Genomic DNA, 10256 nt, shown 5'->3' on the forward strand with positions numbered 1-10256 from the left:
TCTTGCCGAGTAGCTTGTGAAGATATAAGCGATTTGTTGCGTGACAAGCTGTCTCAACCGCTTCTGCCCAAAAGTGCTTTGGCGTCTTGTATTCATAAAGCATCGTTCTTGCCATTTCGATGAGCGTCCGGTTCTTCCTCTCAACAACTCCATTTTGTTGAGGTGTGTACGTAGCCGAGAACTCATGTGAAATCCCTTCTTCGTCAAGAAAGGTGTCCACATTTGCGTTCTTGAACTCCGTTCCGTTGTCACTCCGAACCTTCTTGATCTTCACATCAAACTGATTTTGGGCCTTCCTAGCGAAGTTTCTGAAGATCTTCTGGACCTGCGATTTGTCATTAAGAAAGAACACCCACGTAAATCTTGAAAAATCATCAACTATAACTAGACCAAAAGAATTTCCACCGAGACTCTTGTAGGCGTTGGGTCCAAAAAGATCCATGTGAAGTAGCTCTAGTGGCCTCCTCGTGGTCATGATGTTCTTCACGGGATGTCTTCCTCCAACCTGTTTACCTGCTTGACAAGCACTGCAAAGTCTATCCTTATCAAATATGACATCATTAACTCCAAGGATATGATTTCCTTTAATAAGCTTGTCAAGGTTTCTCATGCCAACGTGACCTAGTCGTCTATGCCACAACCAACCTTTTGAGGATTTAGCAACCAAGCAAGTTTTAGGTTGTGCCTTTTTAGAGAAATCGACAATGTAAAGATCTCCTCTACGCATACCCGTAAAGACCATTTTATGATTGTCTCGACGAAATACTTGACAATCTACCTCAGTAAATAGGACATTCAAACCGAAATCAGCAAGTCTAGATACTGAAAGTAAGTTGTAGCCAAGAGATTCAACGAGCATGATATTTTGAATGGAACTATCATGTGAGATGGCCACCTTACCGAGGCCAACCACTTTACCCTTTGAATTATCACCAAAGGTGACATATTTTCGAGGGCTGTTGTTTTCAGCAAGCTCACGAAACATCTCTTCATCTCCGGTCATATGATCAGTACATCCAATATCAAGAACCCATTCCTTTCCTCCTGATTCATATCCCCGAAGATTTGCCATAAGACCAAAATGTCTCATTGCATCATCAAGATCGAAGTCACTATCATCATCATCATCATCATCATAATATTCATGTTCATCATGATCTTGTGACTCATCATTTCCTAGAGAGGGTAATTCATTAGATAAATGATCAAAGTGGTTACTTTTATGAATTCTTATAGCTTTGAATATGATATCATTAATGATTCCAACATCTCCTTTAGCATGCTTAAGATTGGCAAGTTCGACATTTACCAAAACTAGGATCACTAGAGTTCATCTTACTCAAGGCAATAGATTTATGGAGAATTTCATCCAAGGTTTTCAAGGAGTGATTGGGAAACCGTTCCTCAAGAAATTTCCATATAGTATAGGCGCAATTTTGAGTAGGCAAACTAGCAATCAAATTTTTGGGCAATCCTCTAATGATGAGCTCAATAGTTCTAAGATTGCGAATCATGTCAATATCTTCATCTAGGGTAGGATGCAAGGGATCAATATGGGGTGCACAAGGACTAGCAATGTACTTGTTCAAATGATATTGATTGAAGATTACAAGCATCTCATTTTTCCACTCATGAAAGTACTCTCCATCAAGAATAGGCACTCTATGTCTAAGACTCCCTAGAGTAGACACATCCATCTTCCTCCAATGGTGATTAAACCAAGGCAATGGAGACCAACGCTCTGATACCACTTGTAGGATCTAGAAGCAGATGTGTCTAGAGGGGGGTGATTAGACACTTAGTGCTAAAGTTGCAATTTTTAAGCTTTTTCGGTTTAAGTGGAGTTTAGGCACAATTTCAACACACACAATACATATCAAGCAAGCATGGAAAGAGTATATGAGCAGTGGAATGTAAAGCATGCAACTTGCAAGAATGTAAAGGGAAGGGTTTGGAGAGATCAAATGCAATTGGAGACATGGATGTTTTTCCCGTGGTTCGGATAGGTGGTGCTATCCTACATCCACGTTGATGGAGACTTCAACCCACGAAGGGTAACGGTTGCGCGAGTCCACACAGGGCTCCACCCAAGGGTAACGGTTGCGCGAGTCCACACAGGGCTCCACCCACGAAGGGTCCACGAAGAAGCAACCACCCACAAAGGGTCCACGAAGAAGCAACCTTGTCTATCCCACCATGGCCATCGCCCACACAGGACTTGCCTCACTAGCGGTAGATCTTCACGAAGTAGGCGATCTCCTTGCCCTTACAAACTCCTTGGTTCAACTCCACAATCTTGTCGGAGGCTCCCAAGTGACACCTAACCAATCTAGGAGACACCACTCTCCAAGAAGTAACAAATGGTGTGTAGGTAATGAACTCCTTGCTCTTGTGCTTCAAATGATAGTCTCCCAAACACTCAACTCTCTCCCATAGGATTTGGATTTGGTGGAAAGAAGATTTGAGTGGAAAGCAATTTGGGAAAGGCTAGAGATCAAGATTCATATGGTAGGAATGGAATATCTTGGTCTCAACACATGAGTAGGTGGTTCTCTCTCAGAACATATGAGTTGGAATGGTGTGTATGTTCTGATGGCTCTCCTTTTGAATGAGGAGGAGGTGGAGGGGTATATATAGCCTCCACACAAAATCCAACCGTTACACACAGTTTTCCAATCTCGGTGGGACCGAATCAATAAACTCGGTCGGACCGAAAATGTAAACCTAGTGACCGTTAGTGATTTCGGTGGGACCGACTGGATCAACTCGGTGGGACCGATGTGCTAGGGTTAGGGTAAATCCAGAACTCGGTTTGACCGATTACTCAAACTCGGTGGGACCGATTTGGGTAATAAGTGAAACTGAGATTTGGCCAAGCAAACTCGGTGGAATCAATTGCATATCTTGGTGGGACCGAGAATATTGCAATGGGTAACAGAGAGTTTGCAAGCCCATCTCGGTGAGACCGAGATCCCATCGGTGAGACCGAAATGATTAGGGTTTGGCAGTGGCTTATGACAAGTGAAACTCGGTGGCGCCGGATAGGAAAAATCGGTAGGACCGAGTTTGGATTAGGGTTTAGGTCATATGTGGAAGTGGGAAAGTAGCTGAGGATTTTGGAGCATATCATTAAGCACATGAAGCAAGAGGCTCATTAAGCAACACCTCATCCCTCCTTGATAGTATTGGCTTTTCCTATGGACTCAATGTGATCTTGGATCACTAAAATGTAAAATGAAGAGTCTTGAGCTTGAAGCTTTAGCCAATCCTTTGTCCTTAGCATCTTGAAGGAGTTCCCACAACCTTTAGTCCATGCCACTCCATTGTTGAACTTATCTGAAACATGCTAGATAGAAGTGTTAGTCCAACAAGAGATATGTTGTCATCAATTATCAAAACCACCTAGGGAGCGCTTGAGCTTTCACTTCACGATCCAACTGATCAAGCACCGAAACTACGGCACCTCCGAGTTCGAGCACACGTTCAGCTCGATGACGATCCCCGGACTCCGATCCAGCAAAGTGTCGGGGAAGAGTTCCGTCAGCACGACGGCGTGGTAACGATCTTGATGCACTACAGCAGCAGGGCTTCGCCTAAACTCCGCTACAGTATTATCGAGGACTATGGTGGCAGGGGGCACCGCGCACGGCTAAGGAATAGATCACGTGGATCAACTTGTGTGTTCTAGGGTGCCTCTGCCTCAGTATATAAAGGACTAGAGGGGGGAGGCTGGCCGGCCAAGGTGTGGCGCGCCAGGACAGTCCTACTCCCTCTAGGAGTAGGATTCCCCCCCCCCCCAATCCTAGTTGGAATAGGATTCGCGGAGGGGGAAAAGAGAGAGAGGGGGCCGGCCACCTCTCCTAGTCCTAATAGGACTAGGGGAAGGGGGAGGCGCACAGCCCATGTAGGGCTGCCTCTTCTCTTTTCCACTAAGGCCCATCATGGCCCATTTAGCTCCCGGGGGGTTCCGGTAACCTTCCCGGTACTCCGGTAAAATCCCGATTTCACCCGGAACACTTCCGATATCCAAACATAGGCTTCCAATATATCAATATTTACGTCTCGACCATTTCGAGACTCCTCGTCATGTCCGTGATCACATCCGGGACTCCGAACAACCTTCGGTACATCAAAATGCATAAACTCATAATATAACTGTCATCGTAACCTTAAGCGTGCGGACCCTACGGGTTCGAGAACAATGTAGACATGACCGAGACACGTCTCCGGTCAATAACCAATAGCGGGACCTAGATGCCCATATTGGCTCCTACATATTCTACGAAGATCTTTATCGGTCAGACCGCATAACAACATACGTTGTTCCCTTTGTCATCGGTATGTTACTTGCCCGAGATTCGATCGTCGGTATTCCAATACCTAGTTCAATCTCGTTACCGGCAAGTCTCTTTACTCGTTCTGTAATACATCATCCCGCAACTAACTCATTTAGTTGCAATGCTTGCAAGGCTTAAGTGATGTGCATTACCGAGAGGGCCCAGAGATACCTCTCCGACAATCGGAGTGACAAATCCTAATCTCGAAATACGCAAACCCAACATCTACCTTTGGAGACACCTGTAATGCTCCTTTATAATCACCCAGTTACATTGTGACGTTTGGTAGCACCCAAAGTGTTCCTCCGGCAAATGGGAGTTGCACAATCTCATAGTTATAGGAACATGTATAAGTCATGAAGAAAGCAATAGCAACATACTAAACGATCGGGTGCTAAGCTAATGGAATGGGTCATGTCAATCAGATCATTCAACTAATGATGTGACCTCGTTAATCAAATAACAACTCATTGTTCATGGTTAGGAAACATAACCATCTTTGATTAACGAGCTAGTCAAGTAGAGGCATACTAGTGACACTTTGTTTGTCTATGTATTCACACATGTATTATGTTTCCGGTTAATACAATTCTAGCATGAATAATAAACCTTTATCATGATTATAAGGAAATAAATAGTAACTTTATTATTGCCTCTAGGGCATATTTCCTTCAGTCTCCCACTTGCACTAGAGTCAATAATCTAGTTCACATCGCCATGTGATTTAATAGCAATAGTTCACATCACCATGTGATTAACACCCATAGTTCACATCGATATGTGATCAACACCCAAAGGGTTTACTAGAGTCAGTAATATAGTTCACATCGCTATGTGATTAACACCCAAAGAGTACTAAGGTGTGATCATGTTTTGCTTGTGAGATAATTTTAGTCAACAGGTCTGTCACATTCAGATCTGTAAGTATTTTGCGAATTTCTATGTCAACAATGCTCTGCACGGAGCTACTCTAGCTTATTGCTCCCACTTTCAATATGTATCTAGATCGAGACTTAGAGTCATCTAGATCTGTGTCAAAACTTGCATTGACGTAACTTTTTACGACGAACCTTTTTTTTGTCACCTCCATAATTGAGAAATATTTCCTTATTCCACTAAGGATAATTTTGACCGCTGTCCAGTGATCTACTCTTAGATCACTATTGTACTCCCTTGCTTAACAAAGTGGTAGGGTATACAATAGATCTGGTACACAGCATGGCATACTTTATAGAACCTATGACCAAGGCATAGGGAATGACATTCATTCTCTTTCTATCTTCTGCCGTGGTCGGGCTTTGAGTCTTTACTCAATTTCACACCTTGTAACACAGGCAAGAAACTTTTTCTTTGACTGTTCCATTTTGAACTACTTCAAAATCTTGTCAAGGTATGTACTCATTGAAAAAACTTATCAAGCGTCTTAATCTATCTCTATAGATCTTGATGCTCAATATGTAAGCAGCTTTACCGAGGTCTTTCTTTGAAAAATTCCTTTCAAACACTCCTTTATGCTTTGCAGAATAATTCTACATTATTTCTGATCAACAATATGTCATTCACATATACTTATCAGAAATGTTGTAGTGCTCCCACTCACTTTCATGTAATACAGGCTTCACCGCAAGTCTGTATAAAACTATATGCTTTGATCAACTTATCAAAGCGTATATTCCAACTCCGAGATTCTTGCACTAGTCCATAGATGGATCGCTGGAGCTTGCATATTTAGTTAACACCTTTAGGATCGACAAAACCTTCTAGTTGCATCGTATACAACTCTTTTTTAGTAAATCCATTAAGGAATGCAGTTTTATTTATCCATTTGCCAGATTTCATAAAATGCGGCAATTTCTAACATGATTCGGACAGACTTAAGCATAGATACGAGTGAGAAAATCTCATCATAGTCAACACTTTGAACTTGTCGAAAACCTTTTGAGACAATTCTATCTTTGTAGATAGTAACACTACTATCAGCGTCCGTCTTCCTCTTGAAGATCCATTTATTATCTATGGCTTGCCGATCATCGAGCAAGTCAACCAAAGTCCATACTTTGTTCTCATACATGGATCATATCTCAGATTTCATGGCCTCAAACCATTTCGCGGAATCTGGGCTCATCATCGCTTCCTCATAGTTCGCAAGTTCGTCATGGTCTAGTAACATGACTTCCAGAATAGGATTACCATACCACTCTGGTGCGGATCTCACTCTGGTTTACCTACGAGATTTGGTAGTAACTTGATCTGAAGTTACATGATCATCATCATTAGCTTCCTCACTAATTGGTGTAGTAGTCACAGGAACAGATTTCTGTGATGAACTACTTTCCAATAAGGGAGCAGGTACAGTTACCTCATCAAGTTCTACTTTCCTCCCACTCACTTCTTTCGAGAGAAACTCCTTCTCTAGAAAAACTCCGAATTTAGCAAAAAAAGTCTTGCCTTCGGATTTGTGATAGAAGGTGTACCCAACAGTCTCCTTTGGGTATCCTATGAAGACATATTTCTCCGATTTGGGTTTGAGCTTATTAGGATGAAACTTTTTCATATAAGCATCACAACCCCAAACTTTAAGAAACGACAACTTTGGTTTCTTGCCAAACCACAATTCAGATTGTGTCGTCTCAACGGACTTAGATGGTGCCCTATTTAACGTGAATGCAGCTGTCTCTAATGCATAACCCCAAAATGATAGTGGTAGATAGGTAAGAGACATCATAGATCGCACTATATCCAATAAAGTACGGTTATGACATTCGGACACACCATTACACTATGGTGGTCCAGGTGGCGTGAGTAGTGAAACTATTTCACATTGTTTTAATTGAAGGCCAAACTCGTAACTCAAATACTCTTCTCTACGATCAGATCGTAGAAACTTTATTTTCCTTTTTACGATGATTTTTCACTTCACTCTGAAATTCTTTGAACTTTTCAAATGTTTCAGACTTATGTTTCATCAAATAGATATACTCATATCTGCTCAAATCATCTGTGAAGTTTAGAAAATAACGATACTTGTCGTGAGCCTTAACACTCATCGGACCGCATACATCAGTATGTATTATTTCCAATAAGTCAGTTGCTCGCTCCGGAGAACGGAGTCTTAGTCATCTTGCCCATGAGGCATGGTTCGCAATCATCAAGTGATTCCAAAATCCCATCAGCATGGAGTTTCTTCATGCGCTTTACACCAATATGACCTAAACGACAGTGCCACAAATAAGTTGCACTATCATTATTAACTTCGCATCTTTTGGTTTCAATATTATGATTATGTGTATCACTACGATCGAGATCCAACGAACTATTTTCATTGGGTGTGAAACCATATAAGGTTTTATTCATGTAAACAGAACAACAATTTATTCTCTTACTTACATGAATAACCGTATTGCAATAAACATGATCAAATCATATTCATGCTCAACGCAAAAACCAAATAACACTTATTTAGGTTCAACACTAATCCCGAAAGTATAGGGGAGTGTGCGATGATGATCATATCAATCTTGGAACTACTTCCAACACACATCGTCACTTCACCCTTAACTAGTCTCTGTTTATTCTGCAACTCCCGTTTCGAGTTACTAATCTTAGCAACTGAACTAGTATCAAATACTGAGGGGTTGCTATAAACACTAGTAAAGTACACATCAATAACATGTATATCAAATATACTTTTGTTCACTTTGCCATCCTTCTTATCCGCCAAATACTTGGGGCAGTTCCGCTTCCAGTGACCAGTCCCTTTGCAGTAGAAGCACTTAGTCTCAGGCTTAGGACCAGACTTGGGCTTCTTCACTTGAGCAGCAACTTGCTTGCCGTTCTTCTTGAAGTTCCCCTTCTTCCCTTTGCCCTTTTCTTGAAACTAGTGGTTTTGTCTACGATCAACACTTGATGTTTTTCTCGATTTCTACCTTCATCGATTTCATCATCATGAAAAACTCGAGATTCGTTTTCGTCATCCCTTGCATACTATAGTTCATCACGAAGTTCTACAAACTTGGTGATGGTGACTAGAGAATTCTGTCAATCACTATCTTATCTGGAAGATTAACTCCCACTTGATTCAAGCGATTGTAGTACCCAGACAATTTGAGCACATGCTCACTAGTTGAGCGATTCTCCTCCATCTTTTAGCTATAGAACTTGTTGGAGACTTCATATCTCTCAACTCGGGTATTTGCTTGAAATATTAACTTCAATTCCTGGAACATCTCATATGGTCCATGACGTTCAAAACGTCTTTGAAGTCCCGATTCTAAGCCGTTAAGCATGGTGCACTAAACTATCAAGTAGTCATCATATTTAGCTAGCCAAACGTTCATAACGTCTGCATCTGCTCCTGCAATAGGTCCGTCACCTAGCGGTGCATCAAGGACATAATTCTTCTATGCAACAATGAGGATAAACCTCAGATCTCGGATCCAATCCGCATCTTTGCTACTAACATCTTTCAACACAATTTTCTCTAGGAACATATCAAAATAAACACAGGGAAGCAACAACGCGAGCTATTGATCTACAACATGATTTGCAAAATACTACCAGGACTAAGTTCATGATAAATTTAAGTTCAATTTAATCATATTACTTAAGAACTCCCACTTAGATAGACATCCCTCTAATCCTCTAAGTGATCACGTGATCCAAATCAACTAAACCATGTCCGATCATCACGTGAGATGGAGTAGTTTCATTGGTGAACATCACTATGTTGATCATATCTACTATATGATTCACGCTCGACCTTTCGGTCTCCGTGTTCCGAGGCCATATCTGTATATGCTTGGCTCGTCAAGTATAACCTAAGTATTCCGCGTGTGCAACTGTTTTGCACCCATTGTATTTGAACGTAGAACCTATCACACCCGATCATCACGTGGTGTCTCAGCACGAAGAACTTTCGCAACGGTGCATACTCAGGGAGAACACTTCTTGATAATTTAGTGAGAGATCATCTTATAATGCTACCATCAATCAAAGCAAGATAAGATGCATAAAAGGATAAACATCACATGCAATCAATATAAGTGATATGATATGGCCATCATCATCTTGTGCTTGTGATCTCCATCTCCGAAGCACCGTCATGATCACCATCGTCACCGGCGTGACACCTTGATCTCCATCGTAGCATTGTTGTCATCTCGCCAAGCTTGTGCTTCCACGACTATCGCTACCGCTTAGTGATAAAAGTAAAGCATTACATCGCGATTGCATTGCATACAATAAAACGACAACCATAAGGCTCCTGCCAGTTGCTGATAACTCGGTTAAAAAACATGATCATCTCATACAATAAAATTCAGCATCATGTCTTGACCATATCACATCACAACATGCCCTGCAAAAACAAGTTAGACGTCCTCTACTTTGTTGTTGCAAGTTTTACGTGGCTGCTACGGGCTTAAGCAAGAACCAATCTCACCTACGCGTCAAAACCACAACGATAGTTTGTCAAATAGACTCCGTTTTAACCTTCGCAAGGACCGGGCGTAGCCACACTTGGTTCAACTAAAGTTGGAGAGACAGTCGCCCGCAAGCCACCTATGTGCAAAGCACGTCGGGGGAACTGGTCTCGCGTAAGCGTACACGTAATGTTGGTCCGGGTCGTCTCGTCCAACAATGCCGCTGAACCAAAGTATGACATGCTGGTAGGCAGTATGACTTATATCGCCCACAACTCACTTGTGTTCTACTCGTGCATATAACATCAACATAAATAACCTAGGCTCTGATACCACTGTTGGGGAACGTAGTAATTTCAAAAAAATTCCTACGCACACGCAAGATCATGTGATGCATAGCAACGAGAGGGGAGAGTGTTGTCTACGTACCCACGCAGACCGACTGCGGAAGCATTGACACAACGTAGAGGAAGTAGTCGTACGTCTTCACGATCCAACC

The sequence above is a fragment of the Triticum urartu genome, chromosome 6A, assembly GCF_056163025.1.
Source record: "Triticum urartu cultivar PI428250 chromosome 6A, HENAU_Tu73, whole genome shotgun sequence".
Lineage (NCBI taxonomy): Eukaryota > Viridiplantae > Streptophyta > Magnoliopsida > Poales > Poaceae > Triticum > Triticum urartu.